The sequence below is a fragment of the Procambarus clarkii genome, chromosome 62, assembly GCF_040958095.1.
Source record: "Procambarus clarkii isolate CNS0578487 chromosome 62, FALCON_Pclarkii_2.0, whole genome shotgun sequence".
Taxonomy (NCBI): Eukaryota; Metazoa; Arthropoda; class Malacostraca; order Decapoda; family Cambaridae; genus Procambarus; species Procambarus clarkii.
The window spans coordinates 14271801-14295814 of record NC_091211.1 but is presented as its reverse complement, the minus strand read 5'-3'; positions in this window follow the sequence as shown (position 1 = coordinate 14295814).

The following is a 24014-nucleotide window of genomic DNA, read 5'->3' as shown; positions in this document are numbered from 1 at the left end:
AGATGGTTGAAAATGAAGTATTTAAGGTTATTATCTAATCAATTATGTGTTTGCATCATTTTTATCGTATATATAATGAATTAATACCCATAGACTGAAAATTCACAAAAACGTGGAGAAACTGCAAAATATTGCCTAATTCGATGATATTTTGTTTAAATCATATGAAGGAAAAGGGGGATGATAAACGTCAAAATATTGCTAAATTCGATGATTTTTCGTACGAAACAAAATGCAAGAAAACTTGCTTAAAATGCAATATTAGGCGAAATTCTGAGATTTAAAAGCCAAATCACATATCGTGATACTACATGAAATAGTATCGAAATATTGGTAAAAATTAATATATTTACGTATTATCAAACTACATGAAAAACGTCAAAAAAGTCAATATTTTACCATATTTAAGGATTTTAACTTCAAAACATAGAGCGAGGTTTCGGATTATTTAGATCCAAGAAAAGACATATGACAATGTTGTTTACAATACAAATGATAAAACCAATGTGTTTTCATTAGAATTAACTAAAATGTTCCTGATTTTCCGTTTATATTACCGACGGAAGATGTACACGAAAACATCTCTATTCCGGCTGAAACGTCGATATATGCAATAAAAACCGAACTTCTCCCCTTTTCAATATCTTACTCAGTATTTTAACGAGAAAAAAATAGATGGTTGAAAATGAAGTATTTAAGGTTATTATCTAATCAATTATGTGTTTGCATCATTTTTATCGTATATATAATGAATTAATACCCATAGACTGAAAATTCACAAAAACGTGGAAAAACTGCAAAATATTGCCTAATTCGATGATATTTTGTTTAAATCATATGAAGGAAAAGGGGGATGATAAACGTCAAAATATTGCTAAATTCGATGATTTTTCGTACGAAACAAAATGCAAGAAAACTTGCTTAAAATGCAATATTATGCGAAATTCTGAGATTTGAAAGCCAAATCACATATCGTGATACTACATGAAATAGTATCGAAATATTGGTAAAAATGAATATATTTACGTATTATCAAACTACATGAAAAACGTCAAAAAAGTCACTATTTTACCATATTTAAGGATTTTTAACTTCAAAACATAGAGCGAGGTTTCGGATTATTTAGATCCAAGAAAAGACATATGACAATGTTGTTTCCAATACAAATGATAAAACCAATGTGTTTTCATTAAAATTAACTAAAATATTCCTGATTTTCCGTTTATATTACCGACGGAAGATGTACACGAAAACATCTCTATTCCGGCTGAAACGTCGATATATGCAATAAAAACAGAACTTCTCCCCTTTTCAATATCTTACAATTAATCTTTCAATATTTCAATATTTTAACGAGAAACAAATAGATTATTGAAAATGAAGTATTTAAGGTTATTATCTAATAAATTATGTGTTTGCATCATTTTTATTGTATATATAATGAATATACCATAGACTGAAAATTCACAAAAACAAGGAAAAACGGCAAAATATTGCCTAATTCGATGATATTTTGTTTAAATCACACAGGGGAAAAGGGGATGGTAAACGTCAAAATATTGCTAAATTCGATGATTTTGAGTACGAAACAAAATGCAAGAAAACTTGCTTAAAATGCAATATTATGCGACATTCTGAGATTTGAAGGCCAAATCACATATCGTGATACTACATGAAATAGTATCGAAATATTGGTAAAAATGAATATATTTACGTATTATCAAACTACATGAAAAACGTGAAAAAAGTCACTATTTTACCATATTTGAGGATTTTAATTTCAAATCATAGAGCGAGGTTTCGTATTATTTAGATCCAAGAAAAGACATATGACAATGTTGTTTCCCATACAAATGATAAAAAACAATGTGTTTTCATTAGAATGAACTAAAATGTTGATTTTCCGTTTATATTACTGATGGAAGATGTGCACGTAAAACCGCTCTAATCCGGCTGAAACGTCGATATATGCAATAAAAACCGAACTTTTCCCCTTTTCAAAATCTTACTCAGTATTTTAACTTGAAACAAATAGATGGTTGAAAATGAAGTATTTAAGGTTATTATCTAATCAATTATGTGTTTGCATCATTATTATCGTATATATAATGAAAACCCATAAACAGAAAATTCACAAAAACGTGGAAAAACGGCAAAATATTGCCTAATTCGATTATATTTTGTTTAAATCACACAGAGGAAAAGGGGATGATAATCGTCAAAATATTGCTAAATTCGATGATTTTTCTTACGAAACAAAATGCAAGAAAACTTGACTAAAATTCAATATTAAGCGACATTCTGAGATTTGAAGGCCAAATCACATATCGTGATACTACATGAAGTAGTATCGAAATATTGGTAAAAATGAATATATTTACGTAATATCAAATTACATGATTAACGTGAAGGAGTCACTATTTTACCATATTTGAGGATTTTATTTTCAAATCATAGAGCGAGGTTTCGTATTATTTAGATCCAAGAGACATATGACAATGTTGTTTCCAATACAAATGATAAAAAACAATGTGTTTTCATTAGAATGAACTAAAATGTTGTTGATTTTTCGTTTATATTCCCGATGAAAGATGTACACGTTAAACCGCTCTAATCCGGCTGAAACGTCGATATATGCAATAAAAACCGAACTTCTCCCCTTTTCAATATCTTACTCAGTAATTTAACGAGAAACAAATAGATGGTTGAAAATGAAGTATTTAAGGTTATTATCTAATCAATTATGTGTTTGCATCATTTTTATCGTATATATAATGAAAAGACATAAACTGAAAATTCACAAAAACGTTGAAAAACGGCAAAATATTGCCTAATTCGATTATATTTTGTTTAAATCACACAGAGGAAAAGGGGATGATAAACGTCAAAATATTGCTAAATTCGATGATTTTTCTTACGAAACAAAATGCAAGAAAACTTGACTAAAATTCAATATTATGCGACATTCTGAGATTTGAAGGCCAAATCACATATCGTGATACTACATGAAATAGTATCGAAATATTGGTAAAAATGAATATTTTTACGTATTATCAAACTACATGAAAAACGTCAAAAAAGTCACTATTTTACCATATTTAAGGATTTTTAACTTCAAAACATAGAGCGAGGTTTCGGATTATTTAGATCCAAGAAAAGACATATGACAATGTTGTTTCCAATACAAATGATAAAACCAATGTGTTTTCATTAAAATTAACTAAAATATTCCTGATTTTCCGTTTATATTACCGACGGAAGATGTACACGAAAACATCTCTATTCCGGCGGAAACGACGATATATGCAATAAAAACAGAACTTCTCCCCTTTTCAATATCTTACAATAAATCTTTCAACATTTCAATATTTTAACGAGAAACAAATAGATGATTGAAAATAAAGTATTTAAGGTTATTATTTAATAAATTATGTGTTTGCATCATTTTTATCGTATATATAATGAATATACCATAGACTGAAAATTCACAAAAACAAGGAAAAACGGCAAAATATTGCCTAATTCGATGATATTTTGTTTAAATCACACAGAGGAAAAGGGGATGGTAAACGTCAAAATATTGCTAAATTCGATGATTTTTAGTACGAAACAAAATGCAAGAAAACTTGCTTAAAATGCAATATTATGCGACATTCTGAGATTTGAAGGCCAAATCACATATCGTGATACTACATGAAATAGTATCGAAATATTGGTAAAAATGAATATATTTACGTAATATCAAAGTACATGATTAACGTGAAAAAGTCACTATTTTTTCATATATGAGGATTTTAACTTCAAATCATAGAGCGAGGTTTCGTATTATTTAGATCCAAGAAAAGACATATGACAATGTTGTTTCCAATGCAAATTATAAAAAACAATGTGTTTTCATTAGAATGAACTAAAATGTTGTTGATTTTCCATTTATATTACCGATGAAAGATGTACACGTAAAACCGCTCTAATCCGGCTGAAACGTCGATATATGCAATAAAAACCGAACTTTTCCCCTTTTCAAAATCTTACTCAGTATTTTAACGTGAAACAAATAGATGGTTGAAAATGAAGTATTTAAGGTTATTATCTAATCAATTATGTGTTTGCATCATTTTTATCGTATATATAATGAAAACACATAAACTGAAAATTCACAAAAACGTGGAAAAACGGCAAAATATTGCCTAATTCGATTATATTTTGTTTAAATCACACAGAGGAAAAGGGGATGATAAACGTCAAAATATTGCTAAATTCGATGATTTTTCGTACGAAACAAAATGCAAGAAAACTTGACTAAAATTCAATATTAAGCGACATTCTGAGATTTGAAGGCCAAATCCCATATCGTGATACTACATGAAATAGTATCGAAATATTGGTAAAAATGAATATATTTACGTATTATCAAACTACATGAAAAACGTCAAAAAAGTCACTATTTTACCATATTTAAGGATTTTTAACTTCAAAACATAGAGCGAGGTTTCGGATTATTTAGATCCAAGAAAAGACATATGACAATGTTGTTTCCAATACAAATGATAAAACCAATGTGTTTTCATTAAAATTAACTAAAATATTCCTGATTTTCCGTTTATATTACCGACGGAAGATGTACACGAAAACATCTCTATTCCGGCTGAAACGACGATATATGCAATAAAAACAGAACTTCTCCCCTTTTCAATATCTTACAATAAATCTTTCAACATATCAATATTTTAACGAGAAACAAATAGATGATTGAAAATAAAGTATTTAAGGTTATTATTTAATAAATTATGTGTTTGCATCATTTTTATCGTATATATAATGAATATACCATAGACTGAAAATTCACAAAAACCAGGAAAAACGGCAAAATATTGCCTAATTCGATGATATTTTGTTTAAATCACACAGAGGAAAAGGGGATGGTAAACGTCAAAATATTGCTAAATTCGATGATTTTTAGTACGAAACAAAATGCAAGAAAACTTGCTTAAAATGCAATATTATGCGACATTCTGAGATTTGAAGGCCAAATCACATATCGTGATACTACATGAAATAGTATCGAAATATTGGTAAAAATGAATATATTTACGTAATATCAAAGTACATGATTAACGTGAAAAAGTCACTATTTTTTCAGATATGAGGATTTTAACTTCAAATCATAGAGCGAGGTTTCGTATTATTTAGATCCAAGAAAAGACATATGACAATGTTGTTTCCAATACAAATTATAAAAAACAATGTGTTTTCATTAGAATGAACTAAAATGTTGTTGATTTTCCATTTATATTACCGATGAAAGATGTACACGTAAAACCGCTCTAATCCGGCTGAAACGTCGATATATGCAATAAAAACCGAACTTCTCCCCTTTTCAATATCTTACTCAGTATTTTAACGAGAAACAAATAGATGGTTGAAAATGAAGTATTTAAGGTTATTATCTAATCAATTATGTGTTTGCATCATTTTTATCGTATATATAATGAAAACCCATAAATTGAAAATTCACAAAAACGTGGAAAAACGGCAAAATATTGCCTAATTCGATTATATTTTGTTTAAATCTCACAGAGAAAAAAGGGATGATACACGTCAAAATATTGCTAAATTCGATGATTTTTCGTACGAAACAAAATGCAAGAAAACTTGCTTAAAATGCAATATTATGCGAAATTCTGAGATTTGAAAGCCAAATCACATATCGTGATACTGTATGAAATAGTATCGAAATATTGGTAAAAATGAATATATTTACGTATTATCAAACTACATGAAAAACGTCAAAAAAGTCACTATTTTACCATATTTAAGGATTTTTAACTTCAAAACATAGAGCGAGGTTTCGGATTATTTAGATCCAAGAAAAGACATATGACAATGTTGTTTCCAATACAAATGATAAAACCAATGTGTTTTCATTAGAATTAACTAAAATATTCCTGATTTTCCGTTTATATTACCGACGAAAGATGTACACGAAAACATCTCTATTCCGGATGAAACGTCGATATATGCAATAAAAACAGAACTTCTCCCCTTTTCAATATCTTACAATTAATCTTTCAATATTTCAATATTTTAACGAGAAACAAATAGATGATTGAAAATGAAGTATTTAAGGTTATTATCTAATAAATTATGTGTTTGCATCATTTTTATCGTACAAATAATGAATATACCATAGACTGAAAATTCACAAAAACAAGGAAAAACGGCAAAATATTGCCTAATTCGATGATATTTTGTTTAAATCACACAGAGGAAAAGGGGATGGTAAACGTCAAAATATTGCTAAATTCGATGATTTTTAGTACGAAACAAAATGCAAGAAAACTTGCTTAAAATGCAATATTATGCGACATTCTGAGATTTGAAGGCCAAATCACATATCGTGATACTACATGAAATAGTATCGAAATATTGGTAAAAATGAATATATTTACGTATTATCAAACTACATGAAAAACGTGAAAAAAGTCACTATTTTACCATATTTGAGGATTTTAACTTCAAATCATAGAGCGAGGTTTCGTATTATTTAGATCCAAGAAAAGACATATAACAATGTTGTTTCCAATACAAATGATAAAAAACACTGTGTTTTCATTAGAATGAACTAAAATGTTGTTGATTTTCCGTTTATATTACCGATGAAAGATGTACACGTAAAACCGCTCTAATCCGGCTGAAACGTCGATATATGCAATAAAAACCGAACTTCTCCCCTTTTCAATATCTTACTCAGTATTTTAACGAGAAAAAAAACAGATGGTTGAAAATGAAGTATTTAAGGTTATTATCTAATCAATTATGTGTTTGCATCATTTTTATCGCATATATAATGAATTAATACCCATAGACTGAAAATTCACAAAAACGTGGAAAAACTGCAAAATATTGCCTAATTCGATGATATTTTGTTTAAATCATATGAAGGAAAAGGGGGATGATAAACGTCAAAATATTGCTAAATTCGATGATTTTTCGTACGAAACAAAATGCAAGAAAACTTGCTTAAAATGCAATATTAGGCGAAATTCTGAGATTTGAAAGCCAAATCACATATCGTGATACTACATGAAATAGTGTCGAAATATTGGTAAAAATGAATATATTTACGTATTATCAAACTACATGAAAAACGTCAAAAAAGTCACTATTTTACCATATTTAAGGATTTTTAACTTCAAAACATAGAGCGAGGTTTCGGATTATTTAGATCCAAGAAAAGACATATGACAATGTTGTTTCCAATACAAATGATAAAACCAATGTGTTTTCATTAAAATTAACTAAAATATTCCTGATTTTCCGTTTATATTACCGACGGAAGATGTACACGAAAACATCTCTATTCCGGCTGAAACGTCGATATATGCAATAAAAACAGAACTTCTCCCCTTTTCAATATCTTACAATTAATCTTTCAATATTTCAATATTTTAACGAGAAACAAATAGATGATTGAAAATGAAGTATTTAAGGTTATTATCTAATAAATTATGTGTTTGCATCATTTTTATCGTATATATAATGAATATACCATAGACTGAAAATTCACAAAAACAAGGAAAAACGGCAAAATATTGCCTAATTCGATGATATTTTGCTTAAATCACACAGAGGAAAAGGGGATGGTAAACGTCAAAATATTGCTAAATTCGATGATTTTTAGTACGAAACAAAATGCAAGAAAACTTGCTTAAAATGCAATATTATGCGACATTCTGAGAATTGAAGGCCAAATCACATATCGTGATACTACATGAAATAGTATCGAAATATTGGTAAAAATGAATATATTTACGTATTATCAAACTACATGAAAAACGTGAAAAAAGTCACTATTTTACCATATTTGAGGATTTTAATTTCAAATCATAGAGCGAGGTTTCGTATTATTTAGATCCAAGAAAAGACATATGACAATGTTGTTTACAATACAATTGATAAAACCAATGTGTTTTCATTAGAATTAACTAAAATATTCCTGATTTTCCGTTTATATTACCGACGGAAGATGTACACGAAAACATCTATATTCCGGCTGAAACGTCGATATATGCAATAAAAACAGAACTTCTCCCCTTTTCAATATCTTACAATTAATCTTTCAATATTTCAATATTTTAACGAGAAACAAATAGATGATTGAAAATGAAGTATTTAAGGTTATTATCTAATAAATTATGTGTTTGCATCATTTTTATCGTATATATAATGAATATACCATAGACTGAAAATTCACAAAAACAAGGAAAAACGGCAAAATATTGCCTAATTCGATGATATTTTGTTTAAATCACACAGAGGAAAAGGGGATGGTAAACGTCAAAATATTGCTAAATTCGATGATTTTTAGTACGAAACAAAATGCAAGAAAACTTGCTTAATATGCAATATTATGCGACATTCTGAGATTTGAAGGCCAAATCACATATCGTGATACTACATGAAATAGTATCGAAATATTGGTAAAAATGAATATATTTACGTAATATCAAAGTACATGATTAACGTGAAAAAGTCATTATTTTTTCATATATGAGGATTTTAACTTCAAATCATAGAGCGAGGTTTCGTATTATTTAGATCCAAGAAAAGACATATGACAATGTTGTTTCCAATGCAAATTATAAAAAACAATGTGTTTTCATTAGAATGAACTAAAATGTTGTTGATTTTCCATTTATATTACCGATGAAAGATGTACACGTAAAACCGCTCTAATCCGGCTGAAACGTCGATATATGCAATAAAAACCGAACTTCTCCCCTTTTCAATATCTTACTCAGTATTTTAACGAGAAACAAATAGATGGTTGAAAATGAAGTATTTAAGGTTATTATCTAATCAATTATGTGTTTGCATCATTTTTATCGTATATATAATGAAAACCCATAAATTGAAAATTCACAAAAACGTGGAAAAACGGCAAAATATTGCCTAATTCGATTATATTTTGTTTAAATCTCACAGAGAAAAAAGGGATGATAAACGTCAAAATATTGCTAAATTCGATGATTTTTCGTACGAAACAAAATGCAAGAAAACTTGCTTAAAATGCAATATAATGCGAAATTCTGAGATTTGAAAGCCAAATCACATATCGTGATACTGTATGAAATAGTATCGAAATATTGGTAAAAATGAATATATTTACGTATTATCAAACTACATGAAAAACGTCAAAAAAGTCACTATTTTACCATATTTAAGGATTTTCAACTTCAAAACATAGAGCGAGGTTTCGGATTATTTAGATCCAAGAAAAGACATATGACAATGTTGTTTCCAATACAAATGATAAAACCAATGTGTTTTCATTAGAATTAACTAAAATATTCCTGATTTTCCGTTTATATTACCGACGGAAGATGTACACGAAAACATCTCTATTCCGGATGAAACGTCGATATATGCAATAAAAACAGAACTTCTCCCCTTTTCAATATCTTACAATTAATCTTTCAATATTTCAATATTTTAACGAGAAACAAATAGATGATTGAAAATGAAGTATTTAAGGTTATTATCTAATAAATTATGTGTTTGCATCATTTTTATCGTACATACAATGAATATACCATAGACTGAAAATTCACAAAAACAAGGAAAAACGGCAAAATATTGCCTAATTCGATGATATTTTGTTTAAATCACACAGAGGAAAAGGGGATGATAAACGTCAAAATATTGCTAAATAAATACATTTTTCGTACGAAACAAAATGCAAGAAAACTTGACTAAAATTCAATATTAAGCGACATTCTGAGATTTGAAGGCCAAATCACATATCGTGATACTACATGAAATAGTATCTAAATATTGGTAAAAATGAATATATTTACGTATTATCAAACTACATGAAAAACGTCAAAAAAGTCACTATTTTACCATATTTAAGGATTTTTAACTTCAAAACATAGAGCGAGGTTTCGGATTATTTAGATCCAAGAAAAGACATATGACAATGTTGTTTCCAATACAAATGATAAAACCAATGTGTTTTCATTAAAATTAACTAAAATATTCCTGATTTTCCGTTTATATTACCGACGGAAGATGTACACGAAAACATCTCTATTCCGGCTGAAACGTCGATATATGCAATAAAAACAGAACTTCTCCCCTTTTCAATATCTTACAATTAATCTTTCAATATTTCAATATTTTAACGAGAAACAAATAGATGATTGAAAATGAAGTATTTAAGGTTATTATCTAATAAATTATGTGTTTGCATCATTTTTATCGTATATATAATGAATATACCATAGACTGAAAATTCACAAAAACAAGGAAAAACCCCAAAATATTGCCTAATTCGATGATATTTTGCTTAAATCACACAGAGGAAAAGGGGATGGTAAACGTCAAAATATTGCTAAATTCGATGATTTTTAGTACGAAACAAAATGCAAGAAAACTTGCTTAAAATGCAATATTATGCGACATTCTGAGATTTGAAGGCCAAATCACATATCGTGATACTACATGAAATAGTATCGAAATATTGGTAAAAATGAATATATTTACGTATTATCAAACTACATGAAAAACGTGAAAAAAGTCACTATTTTACCATATTTGAGGATTTTAATTTCAAATCATAGAGCGAGGTTTCGTATTATTTAGATCCAAGAAAAGACATATGACAATGTTGTTTACAATACAATTGATAAAACCAATGTGTTTTCATTAGAATTAACTAAAATGTTCCTGATTTTCCGTTTATATTACCGACGGAAGATGTACACGAAAACATCTATATTCCGGCTGAAACGTCGATATATGCAATAAAAACAGAACTTCTCCCCTTTTCAATATCTTACAATTAATCTTTCAATATTTCAATATTTTAACGAGAAACAAATAGATGATTGAAAATGAAGTATTTAAGGTTATTATCTAATAAATTATGTGTTTGCATCATTTTTATCGTATATATAATGAATATACCATAGACTGAAAATTCACAAAAACAAGGAAAAACGGCAAAATATTGCCTAATTCGATGATATTTTGTTTAAATCACACAGAGGAAAAGGGGATGGTAAACGTCAAAATATTGCTAAATTCGATGATTTTTAGTACGAAACAAAATGCAAGAAAACTTGCTTAATATGCAATATTATGCGACATTCTGAGATTTGAAGGCCAAATCACATATCGTGATACTACATGAAATAGTATCGAAATATTGGTAAAAATGAATATATTTACGTAATATCAAAGTACATGATTAACGTGAAAAAGTCACTATTTTTTCATATATGAGGATTTTAACTTCAAATCATAGAGCGAGGTTTCGTATTATTTAGATCCAAGAAAAGACATATGACAATGTTGTTTCCAATGCAAATTATAAAAAACAATGTGTTTTCATTAGAATGAACTAAAATGTTGTTGATTTTCCATTTATATTACCGATGAAAGATGTACACGTAAAACCGCTCTAATCCGGCTGAAACGTCGATATATGCAATAAAAACCGAACTTCTCCCCTTTTCAATATCTTACTCAGTATTTTAACGAGAAACAAATAGATGGTTGAAAATGAAGTATTTAAGGTTATTATCTAATCAATTATGTGTTTGCATCATTTTTATCGTATATATAATGAAAACCCATAAATTGAAAATTCACAAAAACGTGGAAAAACGGCAAAATATTGCCTAATTCGATTATATTTTGTTTAAATCTCACAGAGAAAAAAGGGATGATAAACGTCAAAATATTGCTAAATTCGATGATTTTTCGTACGAAACAAAATGCAAGAAAACTTGCTTAAAATGCAATATAATGCGAAATTCTGAGATTTGAAAGCCAAATCACATATCGTGATACTGTATGAAATAGTATCGAAATATTGGTAAAAATGAATATATTTACGTATTATCAAACTACATGAAAAACGTCAAAAAAGTCACTATTTTACCATATTTAAGGATTTTCAACTTCAAAACATAGAGCGATGTTTCGGATTATTTAGATCCAAGAAAAGACATATGACAATGTTGTTTCCAATACAAATGATAAAACCAATGTGTTTTCATTAGAATTAACTAAAATATTCCTGATTTTCCGTTTATATTACCGACGGAAGATGTACACGAAAACATCTCTATTCCGGATGAAACGTCGATATATGCAATAAAAACAGAACTTCTCCCCTTTTCAATATCTTACAATTAATCTTTCAATATTTCAATATTTTAACGAGAAACAAATAGATGATTGAAAATGAAGTATTTAAGGTTATTATCTAATAAATTATGTGTTTGCATCATTTTTATCGTACATACAATGAATATACCATAGACTGAAAATTCACAAAAACAAGGAAAAACGGCAAAATATTGCCTAATTCGATGATATTTTGTTTAAATCACACAGAGGAAAAGGGGATGATAAACGTCAAAATATTGCTAAATAAATACATTTTTCGTACGAAACAAAATGCAAGAAAACTTGACTAAAATTCAATATTAAGCGACATTCTGAGATTTGAAGGCCAAATCACATATCGTGATACTACAAGAAATAGTATCTAAATATTGGTAAAAATGAATATATTTACGTATTATCAAACTACATGAAAAACGTCAAAAAAGTCACTATTTTACCATATTTAAGGATTTTTAACTTCAAAACATAGAGCGAGGTTTCGGATTATTTAGATCCAAGAAAAGACATATGACAATGTTGTTTCCAATACAAATGATAAAACCAATGTGTTTTCATTAAAATTAACTAAAATATTCCTGATTTTCCGTTTATATTACCGACGGAAGATGTACACGAAAACATCTCTATTCCGGCTGAAACGTCGATATATGCAATAAAAACAGAACTTCTCCCCTTTTCAATATCTTACAATTAATCTTTCAATATTTCAATATTTTAACGTGAAACAAATAGATGGTTGAAAATGAAGTATTTAAGGTTATTATCTATTCAATTATGTGTTTGCATCATTATTATCGTATATATAATGAAAACCCATAATCTGAAAATTCACAAAAACGTGGAAAAACGGCAAAATATTGCCTAATTCGATTATAATTTGTTTAAATCACACAGAGGAAAAGGGGATGATAAACGTCAAAATATTGCTAAATTCGATGATTTTTCTTACGAAACAAAATGCAAGAAAACTTGACTAAAATTCAATATTAAGCGACGTTCTGAGATTTGAAGGCCAAATCACATATCGTGATACTACATGAAGTAGTATCGAAATATTGGTAAAAATGAATATATTTACGTAATATCAAATTACATGATTAACGTGAAGAGGTCACTATTTTACCATATTTGAGGATTTTATTTTCAAATCATAGAGCGAGGTTTCGTATTATTTAGATCCAAGAAAAGACATATGACAATGTTGTTTCCAATACAAATGATAAAAAACAATGTGTTTTCATTAGAATGAACTAAAATGTTGTTGATTTTCCGTTTATATTACCGATGAGAGATGTACACGTTAAACCGCTCTAATCCGGCTGAAACGTCGATATATGCAATAAAAACCGAACTTCTCCCCTTTTCAATATCTTACTCAGTATTTTAACGAGAAACAAATAGATGGTTGAAAATGAAGTATTTAAGGTTATTATCTAATCAATTATGTGTTTACATCATTTTTTATCGTATATATAATGAATTAATACCCATAGACTGAAAATTCACAAAAACGTGGAAAAACTGCAAAATATTGCCTAATTCGATGATATTTTGTTTAAATCATATGAAGGAAAAGGGGGATGATAAACGTCAAAATATTGCTAAATTCGATGATTTTTCGTACGAAACAAAATGCAAGAAAACTTGCTTAAAATGCAATATTAGGCGAAATTCTGAGATTTAAAAGCCAAATCACATATCGTGATACTACATGAAATAGTATCGAAATATTGGTAAAAATGAATATATTTACGTATTATCAAACTACATGAAAAACGTCAAAAAAGTCAATATTTTACCATATTTAAGGATTTTAACTTCAAAACATAGAGCGAGGTTTCGGATTATTTAGATCCAAGAAAAGACATATGACAATGTTGTTTACAATACAAATGATAAAACCAATGTGTTTTCATTAGAATTAACTAAAATGTTCCTGATTTTCCGTTTATATTACCGACGGAAGATGTACACGAAAACATCGCTATTCCGGCTGAAACGTCGATATATGCAATAAAAACAGAACTTCTCCCCTTTTCAATATCTTACAATTAATCTTTCAATATTTCAATATTTTAACGAGAAACAAATAGATGATTGAAAATGAAGTATTTAAGGTTATTATCTAATAAATTATGTGTTTGCATCATTTTTATCGTATATATAATGAATATACCATTGACTGAAAATTCACAAAAACAAGGAAAAACGGCAAAATATTGCCTAATTCGATGATATTTTGTTTAAATCACACAGAGGAAAAGGGGATGGTAAACGTCAAAATATTGCTAAATTCGATGATTTTTAGTACGAAACAAAATGCAAGAAAACTTGCTTAAAATGCAATATTATGCAACATTCTGAGATTTGAAGGCCAAATCACATATCGTGATACTACATGAAATAGTATCGAAATATTGGTAAAAATGAATATATTTACGTATTATCAAACTACATGAAAAACGTGAAAAAAGTCACTATTTTACCATATTTGAGGATTTTAGTTTCAAATCATAGAGCGAGGTTTCGTATTATTTAGATCCAAGAAAAGACATATGACAATGTTGTTTCCAATACAAATGATAAAAAACAATGTGTTTTCATTAGAATGAACTAAAATGTTGATTTTCCGTTTATATTACCGATGGAAGATGTACACGTAAAACCGCTCTAATCCGGCTGAAACGTCGATATATGCAATAAAAACCGAACTTTTCCCCTTTTCAAAATCTTACTCAGTATTTTAACGTGAAACAAATAGATGGTTGAAAATGAAGTATTTAAGGTTATTATCTATTCAATTATGTGTTTGCATCATTATTATCGTATATATAATGAAAACCCATAAACTGAAAATTCACAAAAACGTGGAAAAACGGCAAAATATTGCCTAATTCGATTATATTGTGTTTAAATCTCACAGAGGAAAAGGGGATGATAAACGTCAAAATATTGCTAAATTCGATGATTTTTCGTACGAAACAAAATGCAAGAAAACTTGCTTAAAATGCAATATTATGCGAAATTCTGAGATTTGAAAGCCAAATCACATATCGTGATACTACATGAAATAGTATCGAAATATTGGTAAAAATGAATATATTTACGTAATATCAAACTACATGATTAACGTGAAAAAGTCACTATTTTTTCAGAAATGAGGATTTTAACTTCAAATCATAGAGCGAGAGTATTATTTAGATCCAAGAAAAGACATATGACAATGTTGTTTCCAATACAAATTATAAAAAACACTGTGTTTTCATTAGAATGAACTAAAATGTTGTTGATTTTCCGTTTATATTACCGATGAAAGATGTACACGTAAAACCGCTCTAATCCGGCTGAAACGTCGATATATGCAATAAAAACCGAACTTCCCCCCTTTTCAATATCTTACTCAGTATTTTAACGAGAAAAAAATAGATGGTTGAAAATGAAGTATTTAAGGTTATTATCTAATCAATTATGTGTTTGCATCATTTTTATCGTATATATATTGAATTAATACCCATAGACTGAAAATTCACAAAAACGTGGAAAAACTGCAAAATATTGCCTAATTCGATGATATTTTGTTTAAATCATATGAAGGAAAAGGGGGATGATAAACGTCAAAATATTGCTAAATTCGATGATTTTTCGTACGAAACAAAATGCAAGAAAACTTGCTTAAAATGCAATATTAGGCGAAATTCTGAGATTTGAAAGCCAAATCACATATCGTGATACTACATGAAATAGTGTCGAAATATTGGTAAAAATGAATATATTTACGTATTATCAAACTACATGAAAAACTTGAAAAAAGTCACTATTTTACCATATTTGAGGATTTTAACTTCAAATCATAGAGCGAGGTTTCGTATTATTTAGATCCAAGAAAAGACATATGACAATGTTTTTTCCAATACAAATGAAAAAAAACAATGTGTTTTCATTAGAATGAACTAAAATGTTGTTGATTTTCCGTTTATATTACCGATGGAAGATGTACACGTAAAACAGCTCTAATCCGGCTGAAACGTCGATATATGCAATAAAAACCGAACTTCTCCCCTTTTCAATATCTTACTCAGTATTTTAACGAGAAACAAATATATGATTGAAAATGATGTATTTAAGGTTATTATCTAATCAATTATGTGTTTGCATCATTTTTATCGTATATATAATGAAAACCCATAAATTGAAAATTCACAAAAACGTGGAAAAACGGCAAAATATTGCCTAATTCGATTATATTTTGGTTAAATCTCACAGAGGAAAAGGGGATGATAAACGTCAAAATATTGCTAAATTAGATGATTTTTCGTACGAAACAAAATGCAAGAAAACTTGCTTAAAATGCAATATTATGCGAAATTCTGAGATTTGAAAGCCAAATCACATATCGTGATACTACATGAAATAGTATCGAAATATTGGTAAAAATGAATATATTTACGTATTATCAAACTACATGAAAAACGTCAAAAAAGTCACTATTTTACCATATTTATGGATTTTTAACTTCAAAACATAGAGCGAGGTTTCGGATTATTTAGATCCAAGAAAAGACATATGACAATGTTGTTTCCAATACAAATGACAAAACCAAAGTGTTTTCATTAAAATTAACTAAAATATTCCTGATTTTCCGTTTATATTACCGACGGAAGATGTACACGAAAACATCTCTATTCCGGCTGAAACGTCGATATATGCAATAAAAACAGAACTTCTCCCCTTTTCAATATCTTACAATTAATCTTTCAATATTTCAATATTTTAACGAGAAACAAATAGATGATTGAAAATGAAGTATTTAAGGTTATTATCTAATAAATTATGTGTTTGCATCATTTTTATCGTATATATAATGAATATACCATAGACTGAAAATTCACAAAAACAAGGAAAAACGGCAAAATATTGCCTAATTCGATGATATTTTGTTTAAATCACACAGGGGAAAAGGGGATGGTAAACGTCAAAATATTGCTAAATTCGATGATTTTTAGTTCGAAACAAAATGCAAGAAAACTTGCTTAAAATGCAATATTATGCGACATTCTGAGATTTGAAGGCCAAATCACATATCGTGATACTACATGAAATAGTATCGAAATATTGGTAAAAATGAATATATTTACGTATTATCAAACTACATGAAAAACGTGAAAAAAGTCACTATTTTACCATATTTGAGGATTTTAATTTCAAATCATAGAGTGAGGTTTCGTATTATTTAGATCCAAGAAAAGACATATGACAATGTTGTTTCCAATACAAATGATAAAAAACAATGTGTTTTCATTAGAATGAACTAAAATGTTGATTTTCCGTTTATATTACCGATGGAAGATGTACACGTAAAACCGCTCTTATCCGGCTGAAACGTCGATATATGCAATAAAAACCGAACTTTTCCCCTTTTCAAAATCTTACTCAGTATTTTAACGTGAAACAAATAGATGGTTGAAAATGAAGTATTTAAGGTTATTATCTAATCAATTATGTGTTTGCATCAATATTATCGTATATATAATGAAAACCCATAAACTGAAAATTCACAAAAACGTGGAAAAACGGCAAAATATTGCCTAATTCGATTATATTTTGTTTAAATCACACAGAGGAAAAGGGGATGATAAACGTCAAAATATTGCTAAATTCGATGATTTTTCTTACGAAACAAAATGCAAGAAAACTTGACTAAAATTCAATATTAAGCGACATTCTGAGATTTGAAGGCCAAATCACATATCGTGATACTACATGAAGTAGTATCGAAATATTGGTAAAAATGATTATATTTACGTAATATCAAATTACATGATTAACGTGAAGAGGTCACTATTTTACCATATTTGAGGATTTTATTTTCAAATCATAGAGCGAGGTTTCGTATTATTTAGATCCAAGAAAAGACATATGACAATGTTGTTTCCAATACAAATGATAAAAAACAATGTGTTTTCATTAGAATGAACTAAAATGTTGTTGAGTTTCCGCTTATATTCCCGATGAAAGATGTACACGTTAAACCGCTCTAATCCGGCTGAAACGTCGATATATGCAATAAAAACCGAACTTCTCCCCTTTTCAATATCTTACTCAGTATTTTAACGAGAAACAAATAGATGGTTGAAATTGAAGTATTTAAGGTTATTATCTAATCAATTATGTGTTTGCATCAATTTTATCGTATATATAATGAAAACACATAAACTGAAAATTCACAAAAACGTTGAAAAACGGCAAAATATTGCCTAATTCGAGTATATTTTGTTTAAATCACACAGAGGAAAAGGGGTTGATAAACGTCAAAATATTGCTAAATTCGATGATTTTTCTTACGAAACAAAATGCAAGAAAACTTGACTAAAATTCAATATTATGCGACATTCTGAGATTTGAAGGCCAAATCACATATCGTGATACTACATGAAATAGTATCGACATATTGGTAAAAATGAATATATTTACGTATTATCAAACTACATGAAAAACGTCAAAAAAGTCACTATTTTACCATATTTAAGGATTTTTAACTTCAAAACATAGAGCGAGGTTTCGGATTATTTAGATCCAAGAAAAGACATATGACAATGTTGTTTCCAATACAAATGATAAAAAACAATGTGTTTTCATTAGAATTAACTAAAATGTTGTTGATTTTCCGTTAATATTACCGTTGGAAGATGTACACGTAAAACACCGCTAATCCGGTTGAAACGTCAATATATGCAATAAAAACCGAACTTCTCCCCTTTTTAATATATTACTCAGTATTTTAACGAGAAACAAATAGATGGTTGAAAATGAAGTATTTAAGGTTATTATCTAATCAATTATGTGTTTGCATCATTTTTATCGTATATATAATGAAAACCCATGAACTGAAAATTCACATAAACGTGGAAAAACGGCAAAATATTGCCTAATTCGATTATATTTTGTTTAAATCACACAGAGGAAAAGGGGATGATAAACGTCAAAATATTGCTAAATTCGATGATTTTTCGTACGAAACAAAATGCAAGAAAACTTGCTTAAAATGCAATATTATGAGAAATTCTGAGATTTGAAAGCCAAATCACATATCGTGATACTACATGAAATAGTATCGAAATATTGGTAAAAATGAATATATTTACGTATTATCAAACTACATGAAAAGCGTGAAAAAAGTCACTATTTTACCATATTTGAGGATTTTAACTTCAAATCATAGAGCGAGGTTTCGTATTATTTAGATCCAAGAAAAGACATATGACAATGTTGTTTCCAATACAAATGATAAAAAACAATGTGTTTTCATTAGAATTAACTAAAATGTTGTTGATTTTCCGTTTATATTACCGATGGAAGATGTACACGTAAAACCGCTCTAATCCGGCTGAAACGTCGATATATGCAATAAAAACCGAACTTCTCCCCTTTTCAATATCTTACTCAGTATTTTAACGAGAAACAAATAGATGGTTGAAAATGAAGTATTTAAGGTTATTATCTAATCAATTATGTGTTTGCATAATTTTTATCGTATATATAATGAATTAATACCCATAGACTGAAAATTCACAAAAACGTGGAAAAACTGCAAAATATTGCCTAATTCGATGATATTTTGTTTAAATCATATGAAGGAAAAGGGGGATGATAAACGTCAAAATATTGCTAAATTCGATGATTTTTCGTACGAAACAAAATGCAAGAAAACTTGCTTAAAATGCAATATTAGGCGAAATTCTGAGATTTGAAAGCCAAATCACATATCGTGATACTACATGAAATAGTGTCGAAATATTGGTAAAATTGAATATATTTACGTATTATCAAACTACATGAAAAACTTGAAAAAAGTCACTATTTTACCATATTTGAGGATTTTAACTTCAAATCATAGAGCGAGGTTTCCTATTATTTAGATCCAAGAAAAGACATATGACAATGTTGTTTCCAATACAAATGAAAAAAAAACAATGTGTTTTCATTAGAATGAACTAAAATGTTGTTGATTTTCCGTTTATATTACCGATGGAAGATGTACACGTAAAACAGCTCTAATCCGGCTGAAACGTCGATATATGCAATAAAAACCGAACTTCTTCCCTTTTCAATATCTTACTCAGTATTTTAACGAGAAACAAATAGATGGTTGAAAATGATGTATTTAAGGTTATTATCTAATCAATTATGTGTTTGCATCATTTTTATCGTATATATAATGAAAACCCATAAATTGAAAATTCACAAAAACGTGGAAAAACGGCAAAATATTGCCTAATTCGATTATATTTTGTTTAAATCATATGAAGGAAAAGGGGGATGATAAACGTCAAAATATTGCTAAATTCGATGATTTTTCGTACGAAACAAAATGCAAGAAAACTTGCTTAAAATGCAATATTAGGCGAAATTCTGAGATTTGAAAGCCAAATCACATATCGTGATACTACATGAAATAGTGTCGAAATATTGGTAAAATTGAATATATTTACGTATTATCAAACTACATGAAAAACTTGAAAAAAGTCACTATTTTACCATATTTGAGGATTTTAACTTCAAATCATAGAGCGAGGTTTCGTATTATTTAGATCCAAGAAAAGACATATGACAATGTTGTTTCCAATACAAATGAAAAAAAAACAATGTGTTTTCATTAGAATGAACTAAAATGTTGTTGATTTTCCGTTTATATTACCGATGGAAGATGTACACGTAAAACAGCTCTAATCCGGCTGAAACGTCGATATATGCAATAAAAACCGAACTTCTTCCCTTTTCAATATCTTGCTCAGTATTTTAACGAGAAAAAAATAGATGGTTGAAAATGAAGTATTTAAGGTTATTATCTTATCAATTATGTGTTTGCATCATTTTTATCGTATATATAATGAATATATACGATAAATGAATATATACCCATAGACTGAAAATTCACAAAAACGTGGAAAAACTGCAAAATATTGCCTAATTCGATGATATTTTGTTTAAATCATATGAAGGAAAAGGGGGATGATAAACGTCAAAATATTGCTAAATTCGATGATTTTTCGTACGAAACAAAATGCAAGAAAACTTGCTTAAAATGCAATATTAGGCGAAATTCTGAGATTTGAAAGCCAAATCACATATCGTGATACTACATGAAATAGTGTCGAAATATTGGTAAAATTGAATATATTTACGTATTATCAAACTACATGAAAAACTTGTAAAAAGTCACTATTTTACCATATTTGAGGATTTTAACTTCAAATCATAGAGCGAGGTTTCGTATTATTTAGATCCAAGAAAAGACATATGACAATGTTGTTTCCAATACAAATGAAAAAAAAAACAATGTGTTTTCATTAGAATGAACTAAAATGTTGTTGTTTTTCCGTTTATATTACCGATGGAAGATGTTGAAAATGATGTATTTAAGGTTATTATCTAATCAATTATGTGTTTGCATCATTTTTATCGTATATATAATGAAAACCCATAAATTGAAAATTCACAAAAACGTGGAAAAACGGCAAAATATTGCCTAATTCGATTATATTTTGGTTAAATCTCACAGAGGAAAAGGGGATGATAAACGTCAAAATATTGCTAAATTCGATGATTTTTCGTACGAAACAAAATGCAAGAAAACTTGCTTAAAATGCAATATTATGCGAAATTCTGAGATTTGAAAGCCAAATCACATATCGTGATACTACATGAAATAGTATCGAAATATTGGTAAAAATGAATATATTTACGTATTAACAAACCACATGAAAAACGTCAAAAAAGTCACTATTTTACCATATTTGAGGATTTTTAACTTCAAAACATAGAGCGAGGTTTCGGATTATTTAGATCCAAGAAAAGACATATGACAATGATGTTTCCAATACAAATGATAAAACCAATGTGTTTTCATTAAACTTAACTAAAATATTCCTGATTTTCCGTTTATATTACCGACGGAAGATGTACACGAAAACATCTCTATTCCGGCTGAAACGTCGATATATGCAATAAAAACCGAACTTCTCCCCTTTTCAATATCTTACTCAGTATTTTAACGAGAAAAAAATAGATGGTTGAAAATGAAGTATTTAAGGTTATTATCTTATCAATTATGTGTTTGCATCATTTTTATCGTATATATAATGAATTAATACCCATAGACTGAAAATTCACAAAAACGTGGAAAAACTGCAATAATGCCTAATTCGATGATATTTTGTTTAAATCATATGAAGGAAAAGGGGGATGATAAACGTCAAAATATTGCTAAATTCGATGATTTTTCTTACGAAACAAAATGCAAGAAAACTTGACTAAAATTCAATATTATGCGACATTCTGAGATTTGAAGGCCAAATCACATATCGTGATACTACATGAAATAGTATCGAAATATTGGTAAAAATGAATATATTTACGTATTATCAAACTACATGAAAAACGTCAAAAAAGTCACTATTTTACCATATTTAAGGATTTTTAACTTCAAAACATAGAGCGAGGTTTCTGATTATTTAGATCCAAGAAAAGACATATGACAATGTTGTTTCCAATACAAATGATAAAACCAATGTGTTTTCATTAAAATTAACTAAAATATTCCTGATTTTCCGTTTATATTACCGACGGAAGATGTACACGAAAACATCTCTATTCCCTGCTGAAACGACGATATATGTAATAAAAACAGAACTTCTCCCCTTTTCAATATCTTACAATAAATCTTTCAACATTTCAATATTTTAACGAGAAACAAATAGATGATTGAAAATAAAGTATTTAAGGTTATTATTTAATAAATTATGTGTTTGCATCATTTTTATCGTATATATAATGAATATACCATAGACTGAAAATTCACAAAAAACAAGGAAAAACGGCAAAATATTGCCTAATTCGATGATATTTTGTTTAAATCACACAGAGGAAAAGGGGATGGTAAACGTCAAAATATTGCTAAATTCGATGATTTTTAGTACGAAACAAAATGCAAGAAAACTTGCTTAAAATGCAATATTATGCGACATTCTGAGATTTGAAGGCCAAATCACATATCGTGATACTACATGAAATAGTATCGAAATATTGGTAAAAATGAATATATTTACGTAATATCAAAGTACATGATTAACGTGAAAAAGTCACTATTTTTTCATAAATGAGGATTTTAACTTCAAATCATAGAGCGAGGTTTCGTATTATTTAGATCCAAGAAAAGACATATGACAATGTTGTTTCCAATACAAATTATAAAAAACAATGTGTTTTCATTAGAATGAACTAAAATGTTGTTGATTTTCCATTTATATTACCGATGAAAGATGTACACGTAAAACCGCTCTAATCCGGCTGAAACGTCGATATATGCAATAAAAACCGAACTTTTCCCCTTTTCAATATCTTACTCAGTATTTTAACGAGAAACAAATAGATGGTTGAAAATGAAGTATTTAAGGTTATTATCTAATCAATTATGTGTTTGCATCATTTTTATCGTATATATAATGAAAACCCATAAATTGAAAATTCACAAAAACGTGGAAAAACGGCAAAATATTGCCTAATTCGATGATATTTTGTTTAAATCACACAGAGGAAAAGGGGATGGTAAACGTCAAAATATTGCTAAATTCGATGATTTTTAGTACGAAACAAAATGCAAGAAAACTTGCTTAAAATGCAATATTATGCGACATTCTGAGATTTGAAGGCCAAATCACATATCGTGATACTACATGAAATAGTATCGAAATATTGGTAAAAATGAATATATTTACGTATTATCAAACTACATGAAAAACGTGAAAAAAGTCACTATT